The following is a 20,944-nucleotide window of genomic DNA, read 5'->3' on the forward strand; positions in this document are numbered from 1 at the left end:
ATTGTTTTATAAATAAAGTAATATTTATTGATCTACCTTCAAAATTATCTTTGTAAGGAATTTACTGTGCAGGTAAATTATTGGAAATTACCTATGTTAATTCAAGGCCATCTGTTAAATAATAATTTATCTGATCTGACTGCGTATTTTTTCATTTAATAAAGAATTTAACCTTTGATAGAGATAAGCATTTTAAAGTTTGCAATTTAAATTTGATTCAATCTCTGAATATAAAACATTATGCTACGAAAGCTTTCTTCCTAGAAGAGAGAAGGCCAAATGAATTATGAAGCTATCGCCAATATCGTTTTTCAAATTCGCCACAAAGGCCTGTACCTTCAAAATTCTATTCAAGTAACACTGCTCCCCGTGTCAAAGGAAGTTGCGTTACTTTTCAAATATCGCTTTAATAATTATCTAGAAAATGATGAAAAAACATTTCATTAATTGTGCTAAAATAAAACACACTCTCGGGAGATCTTTTTATCTTTCTTCTACTTAGTCTGATAGGTCAGTATGGAAACGATATGCTGTTATTAAGTAAATCTCTGTGATTTGTTTTGGGATATTATGCTGTGTTGCGCTACCTCCTTCTTTAGGCAACGTTTCTATATAATATATACTTTTTCAAAGTATGTGTGAGATAATTAATTATTCGTTTATCGTAGATGTTTACTTTTCTATAACTGAATCTATATTTCATTTTAAATAGTGGTCAAAGATAATTAATATTTTTTTATAGTTAATATGTTAGTCGAGCTATTTTTTTTAGTAATTTTTAGAACAACTTTTGAGTTTGAACTTGTTTTACTTTTTAAAGTTTAAACAGAATATAAAAATAGTTAAAATGCTTTTGGGAATCTATTTAATCTGAAACTAAATTTTCCTAATGATAAAAATCAACAGTTCCCTCAAATAGTGACAAATTTAGGTTTGCGTTATCATCAAATGATAAGTTCAAGTCACACTGTATGTATTTAACCCTGCGAATAAATTTAAAATGGGAAGATTAGTCTTAAATAGATTAAATTTACTGGTTTAAATAGATATGAAACGACAATACCTAATCTAAAATTTCCCTGTAAACAATGTTTTGGGTTGTTACTCCGGCCTGATTTACACCTTGACGACTTCCGTCGACTATTTGAATTTTTAATGAATTTATTGTTTTGACTCTGGAGCAAGCTACATACAATTGTCCATGCGTAAATACGGGTTCTGGTAAATAAACACCAATCTGATTAAAAGTTTGACCCTGCGATTTATTAATTGTCATTCCATAAGCAAGCTGAACTGGGAACTGGCGCCTGTAAAGATTAAAAGGAACAGTTACATCTGCGGAAGTATCTAATATAATTCTAGGTAAAAAATGAATGCTCCCCCTTTTATCTCCTGTGATTGTTTCAACCTGTAAAATGTTATCTGAAAAATTTTTAACTATCATTCGAGTTCCGTTGCATAAGCCATTTGCGATGGACATATTTCTTAACAGCATTACTACGGCTCCAATCTTTAAATTCAAGGCATGAACAGGTAAACCGGGTGGATTGAAAGAATTTAAAAATTCCAATGGAAATCTGACCTGCTCCTCGGGATCTGGATTACCCTTGTCATCTCTCGCGGAATCAATACTATAAAATGTTTTCAATGGACCTTCTAATTTTTCTAAGACTTTTTCGTTAATTTTACGTGCATCTACATTTTTGGGACACAGTATCGCTCTGTCACTGAATAAATTGGAATCGGCTATAGAATGAGAATCTCCGTAAAGTGCGCTAATAACATCTTGGCAAATCGTACTTGACGGCAAAACTATTGATGACGGTACGCAATTTTGAGGAGTTGGTAATGTTCCATTCCCCAACTCCAACAACCATTCGGCAAACGCAGTCTGGTCGCTCGCAGTACGCATATTGATATTTAGATGGATCGTTTTAAATAATCTCCAAAGTGGACTCCTTTTGATGGACGATGCAACAATTTTTCCGCGGGAAGCTCTACGACAAACGGGCAAGACTTGTCTAAAATCTCCGCCTAAAACGATAACTTTCCCGCCAAAGGGCAGTTCGTTTCTCATTACATCTCTTATCGCACGTTCTATCATTTCAAAAGCTAAAATAGGAGCCATCGGAGCTTCATCCCACAATATTAATTTGGCGTTTCTTATTAAAGTTTTATTTTTATTTGAAAGTCGACACGTCATCGAACTATTTAAATTTAAAGGCAAATTGAATGCAGTGTGGCACGTTCTGCCACCGGGAATCAAAATTGCGGCTATTCCAGTCCAAGCTACGCTTAAAACGCTGAACCCCTGCGATTGCAACGAATGAACTAATGTTTTGTACAAAAAAGTCTTTCCTGCTCCTCCTGCACCATCGATGAAGAAGCACCTAGAAGAACCTTCAATCGATCTATCCGAGAGCACTTGAAGGATTGAATCAAACACTTCTCGTTGTTGGGCGTTCAACAATGACTGCATCTCAGATGCCAGGTTTCCTTCATTTACATTGTCTGCACGACTAATGTCTATATTCACAGTTCTATCAGGTTCCGGTAGACCTTGTGCGATGCAAGAAGAACCTTCGTTCAGGAGGGCGTCACTTATTTCGAGAAGTGCCAGATTCACCGCCAAGTCTGCACTATCAACATTTCTGAGAAAATCTTCCGACATGGCTGATTTGAAAGTATTCCAAATTTGCAGTGGATCAGAGGGAAGACAGTGAACTAAAATGACAACAAAAAGATTTCTAAGTGCCTTCGGCATCATGAAAACAACCCCTTCTTCTAAACACTTTACCCATTCGTTGATATTATCCGTCAGTCCCAATTCACGGGCTGCATCACTGAAAGTAGGAAGAATGACGCCGTCAACCGTTCGGAGATGTTCATAAGAAGTAGCACCTTTGACTTTCAATAAGAGAATTCTGAGATGATAAAGTTCTCGATTGCGTGGTGAAACGGAAACAATTCGCCCGATAACTTTGTCGCCCCCTTGTTTGCGTTTTTTCCAGATCTTATTGCTGTTGAAAACAAAAAAATTCGGGATATCCTGGTAAAAATAGGAATGGGCAGAGTCATCTAATCGATTCAAATTGTACCAAGCAGTTAAAGTCGTAATGTGGCTGAGCGCTAGTGCTTCTTCTTCATTTCCTTCTCTGAAATAAACCTGTTCTCCGCCCGGCAAATGTACGCCAAGTAAAATTGTGGTATGGGACTGACCGTGAATTGGATTTTCGAGAATACGCCAAGCTGCTTCCGGGGCGCTGATGAACCTACAATCCAAAAACTGACTAATTTCATCATGAACGATCGCACTGTTGCTGGTGCTCTCAGCTGCTTCTTGAAGAAGTCTTATTTCCATGCGAGCACAATCGTGACCCTTAGCGAGATACTTATGAATGTACTTAATTGCAACGACGGAAGAACAAATTTCAGCATTAATGTGGGCGTTGAATTTTCTTGTCAGATATGGGTTGAAGGGCACGACAAACCTATTGTCTACTTTGAGACTACGACACAAATGATCCTCTGCACTATTGTCACGCCGTTTGTACACCGGGTAGCCGTTTAAATCCGCTTCAGTCTCTTCGCGAAATGCTTTAGGAAATTTCTTAGAGCATTTCCCGTCAACCATACAAATTGAGTTAGGATTGACTGCGCCGCATGGACCGTGAATATTATGCTTTAGAATCGTCCTATATAAATCCTGGTCCCTCTCTCTGTCGGGTAACTCTGCACTGATGACACTATCTATATCGGACGGGGAATACAACTTGTCTGAATCACCAAGAGTGAACAAACCGTGAAGATGTGGCAAACCTCTCTTTTGTTCCTCAATTACGTAAACGTACGCTAAAACCTTACCGAACACTTCCCTTTTAACAATATCATCGATGAACTCCTCAACCTTCAGCTGGAAAACTCGCGCCACTAAATCTGGCCTATCAGAGGCACTTTGCCATGGATGGAGCTCATTAACTATTTCATGCCATTTTGGATTACAGGTTAACGTTATGAACAGGTCAGGCCGACCGTATTTTCTGACCACTGACATAGAATCCTGGTATAATTTAGACATATGCCGAGGGCCACCGATGAAGGTCGACGGCAAGATAACGACGTTTCCTGCACGAATGTCACGATCTACATGCCTATTGTTCAAATGATCCAACAATCCCTGGTAACACTCGACGCGCAATTCCTGCTGATGTAACCTCAAATAACTGAGTCTACTGGATTCGCAGCGAACATACGAATTGACGATGTACTGCTGAAACAACTTTCCTGAAGAATGAATGGGGTTGAAAATAGCACGCCTAATTGCAATTTTGTGCGAATAAAATTGGAGCAAAGTGACATTCTTCCGAACTCGAGTCGCAAAATCTGGGTGGTGCTGAAGATCTGGTGACCACGCGCATTCTCCTGAAGGAAATAGCAAAGGAAAGACCATGGAATCTAAATTTGGAGATAACATACTGATGCGTTGGGTGCTATGAGGCCTATTATTGGGGAAAATGGCTATATCAATTTCGGCAGGCAGATTGCCTTGATGGTCTTGAACAAAAATCACAGCGACATCGTTCGGACTCGTTGGAGCATTATATCGGCGCTGATCGTCGGATGAAGAACGCGAAAACAACAAACTAACGATACGCTGTGGATCACCGCTTTCTCTGCAACGTGCTTCTTCTTCCTCAACAGCCGTTTGAAGATTCATATAGCTACCTGCATAAGGACTAATTTGACGGATTACCCTATCTACAATGGACATGATTTCCTGGACACAATTCACGTTGGCCGGATGATTCATTCGAAGAGTGACTGCCGTGTCTGAATCAAATACATATAACTGAGCATAAGAGGGGGCTCGATCTGCTTCTGGCTCCATCGTGGTTGAAGTAAGATGACATATCTCGCCTGAAATTTTCAAACAAAACGGACCCCTGCCTGGAACGTTGACAATTTTAGCACCAAAAGAAGCAAAAGCGCTGGCATTGTTGTATTGTCTGATGAAAGCTCTGAAATTCTTAGCACGGGCACCATTTCCTAACAAAAAGTCTTTAAACTCGGCTGGATAGTCTGATTGTGGGTTGAAGAAGACCTTTCCAGAGTGGCAACAACTATGTTTCAGACGACTTCTCTCTGCTGCAAAATGAACCGCTCGACAGTGGTTTACGGTACATTCACGATCCAAAACTCCTAAATAATGAACAGAAGGAGACATTGCATTTGAAGTTCCTGAAATGGCACATTTGAATGAAGAAACACTGCTCCTATTGCGTGGAAGGACTATTCTGGGCAATAAAACTGTTTCAAAATTTAATACGTCACCAGGGTTAGATGCAGTCACGTTCGTCGCTGGTGTAGGGATTTCGTTGATCGCAGAAACCACATCATGAGGTGATTCACGAACCTCGGATTCTGCAACAGCTCTCGTTGGTGCAGGAGCGTTGGGCGCAAGAACCGCTCCATCATGTAATGCTTCAACTACGAATTCCGCTACACCTCGCGATGTTGATGGACTTTCATCCACCACTGGAACTACATTACGTTGAGCATGTTTAATGCGATTGTATTGTAAATTTAATATGTTACCAGGGTCGGAGATCATCGTCGGTGCAGGGATTTCATTCAGCGCAGAAACAATTTCATCATGTAGTGATTCATGAACCACGAATTCTGCAACAGCTCTCGTTGGTGCAGAATCTTCATTTGGCGCAAAAACTACTTCATGATGAAATGCTTCATCAACCATGAATTCCGCTACACCTCGCGATGTTGATGGAATTTCATCCGCCACTGAATCGACATTACGTTGAGCATGTTTAATGCGATAGTATTGTTTGTCTGTTTGAATTTTTTTTTCTTTCGAATCGATTTTTCTCTGTTTATAAGCAGCTTTTTTATTCAAACATAATTTATTTTTGCGTTCTAGTTCTTTCCGTTCAGCCAGTTTTATTTCAGACAATTTTTTTTCAGCCAGTTTTTTTTCAACCAACTTCTTGCATTCAAATTCTGCATTCTTTTTCTGCTGTCTCTTTTCATACGCTACTTTGTTTATCAATTTTATTTTATTTTTGCGTTCTTCTTCCACAATAATGCTTTTCTGAACATTTTCAGCCTGTTTTTTACTTTCATTCTTTGCTTTTTTCTTTTGATATGCTATTTGATTTAAAGTTAGTTTTTTTTCTCCTGTATTTAATTTACTTTCATTCGCTTTGAATTTTTCATTACCAAACATTTTCATATTTTCATTTTCCCGCCTATTTTCCGACCCTCTAGAACTGGTATCGGCGATACATTCTCCCATTTGATCAATAGCTAATTCCTCTTTCTTATCAAGATCATCTGGCACAACATCCATATCAATAATTTTCCTATCGCCGATGCATTCAGAAGATATTTCACAAATTTGTGTGGGAACACAGCATTTTCGCAAATTTCGCCTTTCACACTGAGCATTTATAGCACACTTACCCTGATCTATCAACTCACTCCCCGAAACACTACTTTGCGAACTTTCATTCATAATTATTCAGTAAAATCAATAAAAAATTTCAGACAATGCGTAAAACACAGCTCTAACAGTCAAAAATCTGAAATCGAAAGAAAGTTCAAAACCATAGATATTGCAATTAAAGTTAGCGTCCCTAGCTAGGGATGTCGACATAAGAATAAAAATGTAACTTGTCACTGTGACTCGGTAGTGATTTTCGTCACTGACAAAATTCAAAATTTAAAAAATAAAGAGATAAGCACTTAATATAAGAATAGCTCCCGGGGCGACGGTACCCATGCCTGCCTCTCAAATTTAATGATTATTAAAAACACGCAAACTGCAAAAACTTTTGATTAAAATAATGTTTATTTTACAAAACAATAACACCGCTTCACCCTATATAACTTCTGCGCTCTGGGTACAATTTATAAATTTGCGTGACGCTATTGATGTAGTTTTTCACTACGGGGCGACGGTACACGTGCCAAATTATTTTTACCAAACTTTATTTTATTTCGTTCAAAAGCACTATCGATTTTTAAAAATATACTGCCAAGTAAGTACCTACACAGTTTTTATTGTTTCTTTGAATTCACAACATTTCGCTGCTTGTCTACGATCGGCTATTATCTCTGACTAACCAAAAGCCCGATTGTTGGCATTTTTTGTTAAAATAGCAAATGTCAAAACTTTGGCCGGTTACTGTGACACATTTTGAACCGAACGCCATCTGTGGGACGGCCGAATAACGTTCCTTAACCTTCGGAGGATGAATTTTTTCGATAATATTAAAGGCGGACGGCGTATTTGCTGCGGATTGCAATCATCAAGTTGAGCGTGTAGATTTTATAAAAAAGCATACCGCGTAGTTTTCGCTAGACCACGTGACTTCGCGAAGCTCTCCCGATTAAATAATTTTTTTGCTTGTCGGGCGAACCTGGCGGCCGGAGAGAGAAATGCGCCCTTTCGTATAGCGCCGCGAGCGCTTCCAGTTTCCGCCGCTAGATGCTACTCAAATTTTTGTCGACAAATTATCCCGAACAAAAAAATTAGTAAACATTTTCATACAAACTTACACTGACTCGAGTTTCACGTTTTTACACGCAAAATTGAACTTGAATTCTATGCAAACAGAGAGGCGTCTCGGTCTACTTTCGCTTGAAGCCTGAAACAAATGAAAGGCAACTTTTTTCAAGCACACGAAAATGAACCTAGAGTGTGAGCGACTTGAAGGTTCAAGTGGTCGATTTTCGCCTAATTTTAAGCGACCAAATAAAACAAAGAAACTGAGTATTAATATATGTATACTAGCTTTTTGCCCGTTGCAGGCAACTGATGGGTAAATGTGATAAGCGATCTGATGTTTGAATGTAGATGAGACGAAGAGTGTGGGACTACAAAATTTAAAAAAAGAAATGGATATTTTGAGAAAAAAAAGAGCCAAGGAGCTTACTGATCATTTTTTCACCGAGCCATTCGTGTTGTGTAGGTCGAGACGCGTAATTTGATATCCATATCGTATGTACGGTTTTTGTCACCAACATTCTTCAAAAGTTGTTATTTTGGAAAAAAAAATTGCTCAATTAACACGAAAAATATGTATGCTTGCATGTGAATGAAGCAATGAATGTGTGACCACAAATGTATTAAAATATATTTTTGTTTAGAAAGAAATGAATATTTTGAGAAAAAAAAGAGCCAAGGAGCTTACCGATCATTTTTTCACCGAGCCATTCGGATTCTGTGAGTCGAGACGCGTAATTTGATACCCATATCGTATGTACGGTTTTTGTCACCAACATTCTTCAAAAGTTGTTATTTTGGAAAAAAAAATTGCTCAATTAACACGAAAATGTATGCTTGCATGTGAATGAAGCAATGAATGTGTGACCACAAATGTATTAAAATATATTTTTGTTTTATTAAGAAATGAATATTTTGAGAAAAAAAAGAGCCAAGGAGCTTACCGATCATTTTTTCACCGAGCCATTCGGATTCTGTAAGTCGAGACGCGTAATTTGATACCCATATCGTATGTACGGTTTTTGTCACCAACATTCTTCAAAAGTTGTTATTTTGGAAAAAAAAATTGCTCAATTAACACGAAAATGTATGCTTGCATGTGAATGAAGCAATGAATGTGTGACCACAAATGTATTAAAATATATTTTTGTTTAGAAAGAAATGAATATTTTGAGAAAAAAAAGAGCCAAGGAGCTTACCGATCATTTTTTCACCGAGCCATTCGGATTCTGTAAGTCGAGACGCGTAATTTGATACCCATATCGTATGTACGGTTTTTCTCATCGACATTCTTCAAAAGTCCCAGCGAGTTTTATTTTGGAAAAAAACATCGCTCTACAAACATGTAAAATGTAAAACTTTTATTGGAAAAAATTATATAAAAAAAAATCTTCAAACTTAATATATTTAAAAAAAAAATTACCAATAAAATATATTCATAACGCAATTAGGCACCTACTCGTTAAAAAATAAAGAGACAAAAACTTAAAATATGAATGGCTCCCGGGGCGACGGTACCCATGCCCGCCTCTCAAATTTATTACAAACACTCAAACTGGAAAAATTTTTGATTAAAAAATGTTTATTTTACAAAACAATAACACCGCTTCACCCTATATAACTTCTGCGCTCTGGGTACAATTTATAAATTTGCGTGACGCTATTGATGTAGTTTTTCACTACGGGGCGACGGTACCACTACTACAACTACAACTACAACTCCTACTCCTACTCCTAATCCTACTCCTACTCCTACTCCTACTCCTACTCCTACTCCTACTCCTACTCCTACGCCTACTCCCACTCCTACTCCTACTCCTACTCCTACTCCTACTCCTACTCCTACTCCTACTCCTACTCCTACTCCTACGCCTACTCCTACTCCTACTCCTACTCCTACTCCTACTCCTACTCCTACTCCTACAACTACTACTACTACTCCTACTGCTGCTACTACTACTTGGTACAATTTATAAATTTGCGTGACGCTATTGATGTAGTTTTTCACTACGGGGCGACGGTATCCGTGTCAAATTATTTTTACCAAACTTTATTTTATTTCGTTCAAAAGCACTATCGATTTAAAAAAATATATACTGCCAAAGTAAGTACCTACACATATTTTATTGTTTCTTTGAATTCCATCTGTGTAGGTACCTGCACCTACTATTAAAAATTTACCGAAAAAATATTTACATAACGCAATTAGACCCCTACTCGTAAAAAAATAAACACATGAAAACTTTAAATATGAATGGCTCCCAGGCTAACCTTTTCCAATTTCTGCGCTCCTGGTAGAAATTAAAAATTTGGGTAACGCTATTGATGTAGTTTTTCACTACGGGGCGACGGTATCCGTGTCAAATTATTTTTTACCGAACTTTATTTTATTTCGTTCAAAAGCATTATCGATTTTTAAAAATATACTGCCAAGTAAGTACCTACACAGTTTTTATTGTTTCTTTGAATTCACAACATTTCGCTGCTTGTCTACGATCGGCTATTATCTCTGACTAACCAAAAGCCCGATTGTTGGCATTTTTTGTTAAAATAGCAAATGTCAAAAGTTTGGCCGGTTACTGTGACACATTTTGAACCGAACGCCATTTGTGGGACGGTCGAATAACGTTCCTTAACCTTCGGAGGATGATTTTTTTCGATAATATTAAAGGCGGACGGCGTATATGCTACGGATTGCAATCATCAAGTTGAGCGTGTAGATTTTATAAAAAAGCATACCGCGTAGTTTTTGATTGATCACGTGACTTCGCGAAGCTCTCCCGATTTAATCAATTTTTTGCTTGTCGGGCGAACCTGGCGGCCGGAGAGAGTAATGCGCCCTTTCGTATAGCGCCGCGAGCGCTTCCAGTTTCCGCCGCTAGATGCTACTCAAATTTTTGTCGACAAATTATCCCGAACGAAAAAATTAGTAAACATTTTCATACAAACTTACACTGACTCGAGTTTCACGTTTTTACACGCAAAATTGAACTTGAATTCTATGCAAACAGAGAGACGTCTAGGTCTACTTTCGCTTGAAGCCTGAAACAAATGAAAGGCAACTTTTTTCAAGCACACGAAAACAAACCTAGTGTCCTATGCGACTTTAGGTGCGAGTGGTCGATTTTCGCCTAATTTTAAGCGACCAAATAAAAACAAAGAAACTGTGTATTACTGTATATATATTTGGTTCTAAGTCAAATCAAAGTTTTCATGGTAATGATTTCTTTTAGTTCCATTTTTAAATTTTTACCATTCTTTTGTTGACTATATTATGCAAGAATGTTGGTTCCTACTTAACCTAGCCGAGAAAGGAAGTTTGTTTACCCGTGTCCGCTAATTGAGATAACGAAAGGTTAACGCTTACCCGAACTATGCTCGTTGGTACACTAGCGAGGATTTCACGGCGAAAGCAGAGATAGCAAATAAATAAATAGTCCCATTAGCAAAGGTCTATACAAACGGTAATACAAGATAAGGAAATTGGCACAGTAGAATCCTGGGCAGTCCGATTTTAAAATTCTGCAATGTTTCATACTTTCTACCAAAATCCCATATGATTTAAAATTAACACAATCGTTTCGACGACAAAACAGAACATTAAAGAAATGTGTAGGAAAATAAAGAACAAACAAACATCAGACCTAACCCAACCTAACCTAAATCTAAAACTGCACGGAGAAAATTTGCTGATATGAAATTTCGTTATTTTATTAAAAATCTGGTCAAATTATTCGTTTTCCTGTTAAAAACGGGACTAGAGGCCTATAACGAATGATTTGACTAATTTCATAACAAACTATCAGTAAAGCACTAATATGTTATGAGGAATTCGGAACACGTGTTCTCCAAAATACATAATTATATTTTCGCATCTCGTCCGTTACACTTATCCGGGCAAGCACACCTGCGTGAACATGTGTTCAGATATATTATGAACGACTAATATTTCATTAGGAAATGGACAAGCAGTCACATTTTAACATTATTTTAATAAAAAAAACCGTGCTAATTTTTCTGGGTGAATGCGCTTTTGATTAAGATGGATGTGCCACGGCAATGTCTTTGTACAGTACGTTTCATTATTACATTAAAGACACAGTGACCAAAAAATGGCGCAAAATAAGATGGCGGATGCTGACTATGACGGATGAAGCCAACGTGAGAATGCTCTTGGCGAGTTGGCGCCACGTTCCTTTGATCAGTGCACGAAAACCCGACACTAATCGATTGGTCGGCCAACGTTGGCGGCCAAGCAACAACCAATATACGACAAGCGGTCATGTTTACGTTGGCATAACGTGTACTGGCAGCGTAACATATAACATAATCCAAACTCAACGAACCTAACCTACTCTTTTATCATGTTAAGTTATCTTGTTGTGTTTATTTTGATGACCAGCTGGACTTTGACATGTTATGTTTAACCGGTTACCACTACGTGGTCAGATTTCTATAGCCACGTTGAGATTCATCCTCCTTCTTGAGTCAACATTTCGGACAATGCAGTGTCCATCATCAGAGCAAAAGATGAAGGAAGAAGCGCAACACAGCTACATACCTAATAGTCGAACTATAACTCCGTATCCGTTTAGCAAAATAAAACGTGATGCCTAACTAAACTATTCATTGATGTAATTCCGCTTAATTTTTTTATGCTACCCAATTTCCAAGTTTTCCTTGAGTCGAATTACTTAGAAATGAAAATAAAAACTTTAAAAAAATATGTAAGTTAACTATTGCTAACTTCCCGGAACAAAGAAAAAAATCACGATGATCGGTGTAACGCGTACCAAAATTTTATAAGAATCTGTTTTTTTCTATGCTTGATAAGTACTTGCTCAAATCCTCAGGCTAAAGTATCTGTCCATGGCCAATAATTACCACACCCAAACAAATAGCTTTTTACAGCAATTGGTTTGCTAAAACGCATTGTGGCAGGGCGCTCCGTGAGTTTTTTCTGTCTTTATTATATTTTCCAGGTTTAAAGTTATATTTACATCATAATCATAAATATCCCACTAGAAGACTTACAATATCATTTCTTATTAAATACTCTAAAAATACACACATTGGAAGACAAGCGTAAATAAACGACTTAACTTTTTTATTCGAGATTCTAAACTCTAAATTCGACTGTTGCGAACTTCTGCAACTCATAAACTTACGAATATCTACAATAACAACACGACAAAATACACTATTCCACTGCAACACACATAAGCGCAATTACATTGCGAACTCACCAATATACCGGTTTCACACTATGGGAAACCAATACTTAGGTGATGTCGATATATTTAATATTAACTTTGCGAATTTTGTGGATTACGTAAAAGACTTATTTCAACATTATTCCTAAATGGAAGTTATATTTTTGTAAACTAGTCAAATCGCTGTATTTTTAAATTTATGTTCTTGTTATTTTTAATTTTGTTTCTTGCATACATTATTTTTTAATGTAATTTTATTTTTATTATTTCTTTCTTATGTTTCAAAACTGTCATTAAAATCGTACCACCTACATGTAAAAGCCCTCTGGGCGTTAAATAAATAATACTCCTTAATTCGTGAAAAAAATAAAATCAGTGCCTACCTTAATGTTATCAAATCATAACTGTATTACTTTAAAAATACACTATAGATAATAGAAACAAAGAGATACCGATAAACTGCATTGACTACTGAAAGTTAAGCGTGTGCTGTGAGGTAGAAACAAAAGCGTGGCACCACTGTGCCTTGATGCGATTTGCACTTTTGTCAGTGCATTTTTACATTAATGGAGTTCATGTTACATCTCTATTGTTTCTATTAACTATGTAGTCAAATTTACAAACATTTTTTTAATGAAATTAGTTTGACGTGTGCACGTCACTGCTTATGGAACCTACCAATATACATATTATCAATTACCTTGGGCTTAAATGGTAATAGCGTAATTAAATTGTAGATTGGCCGCTAAAAAAAACGCAAAACTAACCACTTACGGTGGAATTTGATAAGTATTAATGGTAAAACGACATTGGTGTGAACACCCATGATTGGTCTATAAACCATGGCTTGTGCAAGGGCAATATCGGCGGTTATCGGCAAGTTGCCGACTCATTGATTGAATAATTAGCAACTAACAATAAACAGCAACTTTAATTCCGGCCCTATACACGGTGTCCTGAAAATGGTAGTTATCATATGGTAATCTACATCACATTTGAGGTGTAACTTTTTTATGTGAGCTTTCGTTTTCGAGTAAATAGAGCCCGAAGTCGACTTTTGTTTTGTCGTCAACTAGATGCAAATATAAACTGGAAAGAATATGTATCTAAAGTTGTAGCAAAAATCAGTATCTTTTCTTTAGTTCTAGGCACCCTTAAAATATGTTAAACATCGAGTCAGTAATCACCGCATACTATGGATACGTATACTCAAAGATAAAATACGGAATAGTTTTTTGGGGAAACTCAGTAAACGCCAAAGATGTTTTTATCATCCAAAAGAGGTGACTACGAAAAATTACAAACTATCACCGGGATTCATGTAGACCAATTTTTTAAAATCTCAAACTTCTGACAGTGACGGACCTATATCTAATGGAGTTATGCCTGTTATTTCGATCATCTCCAGAAAAGTTCCCACAAAAAAACTCAACACATAAACACGCTACAAGGTTCTTAGAAAACTTATTAATCCAAAAAGCAAACAAAACTATATTTAAAAAAGGACCACACTACATGGCCATTAAAGTATATAACAACCTTCCACGTAGCATCAAACAAATAACCGAAATACTTAAATTTAAATCATCACTAAAAACATTTCTTTTAAACAAATGTCACTACACCTTAAATGAATACCTTACATAAATTAAATACCTCTGTTTTTTTTTATTTACATACATTTGTTAACATGTAATTGTTGGGTTATGTACTATAATGTGTATTTGTTTGGGTTAGCTGGAAGAAATATAATGTAACCTATAAGATATACCCTTTGTACTCTGTATTTTTAAGCAATAAATATTTTTTTGAATTTTGAATTTTTTTCAAACTTGAAAATAATCAATAGCTAGGCGATTAATATCAACTGTTAAAGACCCATCTTACTGTAGAACCGGCTCCAAAGATTATTTAACCCTTCATATACCGAAAAATTTGAAAAAGATTTTATTTTCAATGTTTTTTTTTCAGTGTTCTAGGAAGTAGACTCATCAATTTCCCGCTGGTACTACAAGTTTCCGGACACCGTGTATAAGATTAAAAAAATAGTTGGAATATACAAGATAACATGTCACTTATTGTCTAGTAAGAAAGGTGTCCTGCATTCCTAAGATCGTCTGTATAGTCGTCAAAGATAAATAAACATTAAATCGGTATAGATCGCATATCTTTACATCATGTTGGCCTTTTTTCATTTTAGTTTATTAGAAAAATTGTTGCAAGTGTTAGATATTATCTTGGCTCCTTAGCTCCTTGGCTCCTTGGCGTCTTGGCAATTCGGCGCCCGAAGCGGACTGCTCTGGATACTGAGAGTGTCTTTCACAATGGATCGTGTTTCAAATATTCTATATTCTATACTATTGTATATTAATTAAATGAGGAATAGCACATCATATTGATGAAATAAACTTTACTTGCGCACGCGGTAATCGAACCCGCAACCTCTGAATTAGTATTCAACGATGTTAAAACGGCTCGACCACGGAGCATTGTTTATTGGTGTGCATTCATTCGATTGATTTAAAATACTTATGTAAATTCTGGGATGTAGGTCCCTTGCTAAAGCCGATCAAATCGGTCATTCGATCCAAAATAGCGCCCCATAAAGATAAATACAGCGAACAAAAGCTACTTAGCATTTTAAGAATGCCCGAAGCCAAATCAGATGGTGGTGGTGAAGTGTTATTATAGTCCTATGCTGAGAACTCCATCATTCTGTTCCAGCGTTCTGTCTTTTTTAACTACACATCACATGCATAACTTCCATTGGTGGTAGTTCGGCGACAGTCAGCAGGCTTCCATATCATATTTGCCTTTTTTTTCTATTTGTCATTAATGTTTCATGGCCCATCTCCCATTTCTATTATTTTTTGGTTTGGTTGGGAGCTGATTCATATCCTAATACTCCCGGGTCAGCCCAGTCAAGTGGCCGAATGGCTGGATCATGCACGTTGTCCATCTTCGTTTTCCTAACATGCCACTTAACTACCGTTTGACTCTGTAGTCTGATTTCCACTGTTTACTCTAATTTTAAGGAATTGTTGGACTAGGAAAAAAGAAATTCTTAGTTCAACATTTATAAAGTAGCACATTATATTAAATTTATTTGTTTTAATTTTGATCTAACATTAATAAATCTATCCACCAGTAATTTTGTTAAATATTAATATCCGTATTTTTAAAGGCGCTTTCTGCTAATCTAAGTACTCTAAAGAAACCCGGAGAAGCGAACTTATAAACAGTATTGTACAATAAGTTATTGAACTAATTGAAAACAATTCAAGCGCCATTAGCAATGACGCAACGTTGCACTTCTACAGGCCCGAGCAACAGGGCCAGACCCAGACACCGGACACCAGGCACCGGGCACCAGGCACCAGACACCAGTTACTCGCCTCCCACATAACCCCTCACGAGCCACTGCAGAACTAAAACAGGGGCGGATTGGACAAATAGGAATTTTCACATCTGACCAATGTTCCGAAAATGAGACAAAGTTAGTGAAAGTAAAATTGAAGATAAACGGTATGGCGTCAAAACCCCTCGAAGAAACTTGGAAAAGCCGCCATCTTGGAAAACATGTATCATTTTTCTATGTTTCGTGAATCACTAATTGACGTGTAACTTACTACATTAAAATGTCAAGAAAAATAGAACTTCTAAAGGGTTTTCAATTACAGCAGCTCTGAATCCAAGAAATATTTTTGTATACTAAAACTCTTCGGAACGGTTACTTTTAGTAAAAAAAAAAAAAACACCCTCGTCCAGGCTGTCGCCCAGTGGCACAGCGCGCCCCTACATCACAGATGGAGAATTCCCTCGAGCCACCGTAGTGAAAGTGAATGTACAATATGCACTAATTATTTTCTGTTGTTGTATTAGATACTGTGTTTTGTTATGTTGATTCATTATTTTTAGGTTACTCTTATGTATTAAATTTATAAGGCAGACATAGTATTGCACCCGCAGCTGTGTTCGGTTGAAATCAATTATATTTATTATTTGACACAAAAAGATTTTAGGAAGCTTATTACTTAGCCTATTATTAGCCCTTTGTCTTCAGTTTACCCCTGGTCAAAAACTGGGTTCAATTCCATAATTGATTCAACCACAGATACGTCTCTGGACGCAGTTTCCAGGCGTTTGCATATTTAACTTGTTCCAGATTGACGGTTTGTTGAAACGGATTGCTGCAATCGCTGAGCGATTCTTAATAGCGAAGGAGTTACTGGAATTCTATTATTGGTTCTGCCTAACCGCTAAGGCATTTAGTTATAATTATTTTTGTAGGTGTGACTAATCAGATGATTGTAGATGTTTGTGGTGTGGTTAAGGTGTAGTCACATGTTTGTGGAATCACGAGAAAGAAATCATTATTTCGATCATTGGTAAATACTTGATATCAACTCATTATTTATATCTACTGTGGTTAGATTGGGTGGTTAGATTCGTAATGTTTCTGATAATGCAAATTTTCTTCTGTTATCATATTTCGAGGAATTTTCTTCCAAAGTTCCTGGATGTCAATCATTAAATTGAAAACCAATTGGATTACTTCACTTTTGACAAGAATTACACTTGATCATATGGAACATTGTCATAGTTTGACCGCATGCGAACTTATCCATTCGCAAAATTGTTATATTTATAATTTATGTCATCACATGCCTTTGAAATGTCATCACATCATCATATGTCATCACATGACTTTGAAACCAAATTTTGTGTTCACACCACTCAAGAGTATTACTGCCCAAGTACAGTAAGACAAAGCGCCAGGCTATAACGCATAGGAACAACAAACTAACCAACTAACTGACATATCAAAAAAGTCCAAACTTTTTCAACCTCCCTTCACCGAATATACAAGATATTCACGATCTCCGGATGCCGTACACATACCTCAACACTCACTAACTTGTCACGGTTACACGGTTTGTATTTACATAATATTTAACAGTCGAAACACCCCTTCATGCATTCCACTTGCCCCAGGACATGAATACGTTGAATACTTTCAGTAGTCCACGACAACTCAGTCTCTGGTCTGTGGTGACACAATCCAAATGGAATGCACTGCTATTATCCAATATCATAATTCTGCGAAGCCGTTCAATCCCATGTACTGATTATAGCTAGATAGATAGTCGAAGCTGTTATGCTAAACACAAACCAATGAGCCCAACCATAAAGCACGCTGCACTGAATTGTCTCCAGGTTTTCATTAGGCATTCCATCAAATTTTTCAAATAAAACCCTTCAGGCCAAAAATAGCCTTAAACATTTGTTTTCTATGTACTTGGGAGGGTTATTTTGGAGAATTTGAACAATTCATCAAATTTCAACGTTCATTTTCAGCTTCTGTGAAAGTTCTGTAATTATATCATTATAGGCTAGTTGCTTGACAAAACTGAAATAATAACAGAACTTGAAAAATTCTTTCACAGAACTTGAAAATTAAATTTGAAATTTTAAGAATTGTTCAGATTCTCCGAAATAACCCGTCCTTAGTGTCTCATGGTACGTATTTTGAATGTGCTATATATTTATTATTATTAAAACTATTTATGGTAAAAACAAACATTATTTTTCAGGTGTTTGTATTTGAATTAAAAAATATATATTTCTAAGTAATGAAAATTTATATCAAACATGAAAAAAGTTCCTTAAAAACTTGCCGACACATTTTGACTCAAAACGTTTAGAATTTTAAGATAGTGAATATTTAGAAAACACACTCCGTTTGTTTAAGGAATTAGAAATAAAACTGTTACTTTGTATGCCTTTTGTACAATAAAAATATATCAATAATTCAATATCAAAAAAATTTCGCCAATTGGTAAACATACACAGGCATAATTTTTAGGATTTTATCCATGGAATCAAGTATAAATATTTGAGACAAACTGCTAATGGAATATGAAGTTTGTGGCTAGTAATATCCTACCGTGCGTGGCTTGAAGTGTTAAAAGTAGAATATAAATTATTATGACACCATTGTAATTGTAATTGGATGATTCGGAATTCGGGCCCCAGTGTCACCTATTGTAATTGTAAGTGGATGATTCGTAATTCGGGCCCCAGTGTCACCTATTGTAATTGTAAATGGATGATTCGGAATTCGGGCCCCAGTGTCACCTATTGCAATTGTAGGTGGATGATTCGGAATTCGGGCCCCAGTGTCACCTATTGTAATTGTAAGTGGATGATTCGAAATTCGGGCCCCAGTGTCACCTATTGTAATTGTAAGTGGATGATTTGAAATTCGGGCCCCAGTGTCACCTATTGTAATTGTAAGTGGATGATTCGAAATTCGGGCCCCAGTGACACCTATTGTAATTGTAGGTGGATGATTCAAAATTCGGACCCCAGTGTCACCTATTGTAATTGTAAGTGGATGATTCGAAATTCGGGCCCCAGTGATACCTATTGTAATTTTAGGTGGATGATTCGAAATTCGGGCCCCAGTGACACCTATTTTAATTGTAGGTGGATGATTCGGAATTCGGGCCCCAGTGTCACCTATTGCAATTGTAGGTGGATGATTCGGAATTCGGGCCCCAGTGTCACCTATTGTAAATGTAAATGAATGATTCGGAATTCGGGCCCTAGTGTCACCTATTGTTTCCTTTTCTCTCTGTTTTTATATTTCATTCTTTGAATGTTATTTATGTAGTTTCAGTAATTATTACTATTCCTCTAAATATTTACGAGAGTAGGTTGGGAATTTTAATATTGATAAATGATAATCACTGTAATCAGGCTGGACCTGTCTGTCCCTGAAGTTGCCATATAAAATGCAGCTGTCTGTAAAAACGTGTTAAAAGTAACAAATTAATGTTTTTTATGAAACGAAACTATTCAAATAGAGAAAATATTTTCCCCATATATTATTCATTATTATCAACTATTAACATTTAAAACTAAGGACGGGTTGTTTCGGAGAATTTGAACAATTCATCAAATTTCAAAGTTCATTTTCAAGTTCTGTGAAATATTTTTTCAAGTTCTGTTTTTATTTCAGTGTTGTCAAGCAACTAGCCTATAATGATATAATAACAGAACTTGAATAGGAATTTCACAGAACCCGGAAATGAACGTTGAAATTTGATGAATTGTTCAAATTCTCCGAAACAACCCGTCCTAAGTGTACAGTTACGGCACATATCCAAAATACAAATGTTCTAGTCTTGAAAAAAAAAACATATTCAATATTAAAAAATATTTATGACTAGCTTGACGTGTACTTTTAATAAATATAATATCCATGTATTATATATATATAAACCTTTAGGAAGAAATTCTCTAAATTATAGATAAAACCTTATCAAACTCATAGGATACATTGTTTTATACTTTAGAGATACCAATGTATTGTCACGATTACGAATTTACTAAAAGTTTATCAGGAAACGGCTTGTAATCCCGTTTTTAGTTCACTATGATCTAGGATGTTCCGTGATGTTCCCGAACGTTCCAGACTATTCCCGAACATTCCACAATATTTCAGAATGTTTTCGAATGTTCTGGAATGTTGTGAAATGCTCTCGAATACTCTCGAATGCTCTAGATTGTTCTAGAAATTTCTAGATGGCGAAACTTCCAGCCCTTATCTTTAAAAGCACTCCCTTCAGGTAAAAACGGGATCCTTCTTCGTGGATGGGGGATAGAGGGCTACCACACCATATAATGATAACCCTTTTTTATTATTTTTTTTATAGTGAATACCTCACAAGAGTCCCAACTGCTCCCGTCTGGAGCCAGTGAGACTATGGCATCCCCAATTGGGGGATGATGTGAGGCTGAAGGTAAGTGGGGAAGGGAAAGAGGAAGGTGGGGAAGTACCTGGCTATTCAGATCTAGTCACTAAACACGGCCAAAGCCATTTGGAGCAACGTTTCAATTCTGAATGGTGGTCTTACACCAGGGCGATACTGGTAGTATCTTCCACTCTGGAACGTGCCGCAAATATACTATATATTATTTTAATTAATTAATTGTGAAATAACACAAATTAATCAAATAAAATTTATTTGCGCACGCCGGGTTCGAACCCGCGACCTTCGGAATGGCAGTCCAATGCGTTACCACTGGACTATGCCGGCCGTCAACGACCCTTACGACCCTACGACCCTTGATCGTACCCGTACTCGTTTCTGAGTTTTAGCGACACGCACATTGTACCCTTACTTTTATAATAAATATTGAT

General features: G+C 36.7%; 1 protein-coding gene across 1 annotated transcript in view; it reads right to left on the bottom strand.

The window, feature by feature from the left end:
* The window catches only part of form3 (FH2 domain-containing protein formin 3), a 189,878-nt gene that overhangs the window by 157,539 nt on the left and 11,395 nt on the right, over positions 1–20,944 (bottom strand). The window lies entirely within an intron of this gene.

Source organism: Hesperophylax consimilis, chromosome 15 (assembly GCF_061612785.1).
Source record: "Hesperophylax consimilis isolate HC1 chromosome 15, BYU_Hcon_1.0, whole genome shotgun sequence".
Classification (NCBI taxonomy): Eukaryota; Metazoa; Arthropoda; class Insecta; order Trichoptera; family Limnephilidae; genus Hesperophylax; species Hesperophylax consimilis.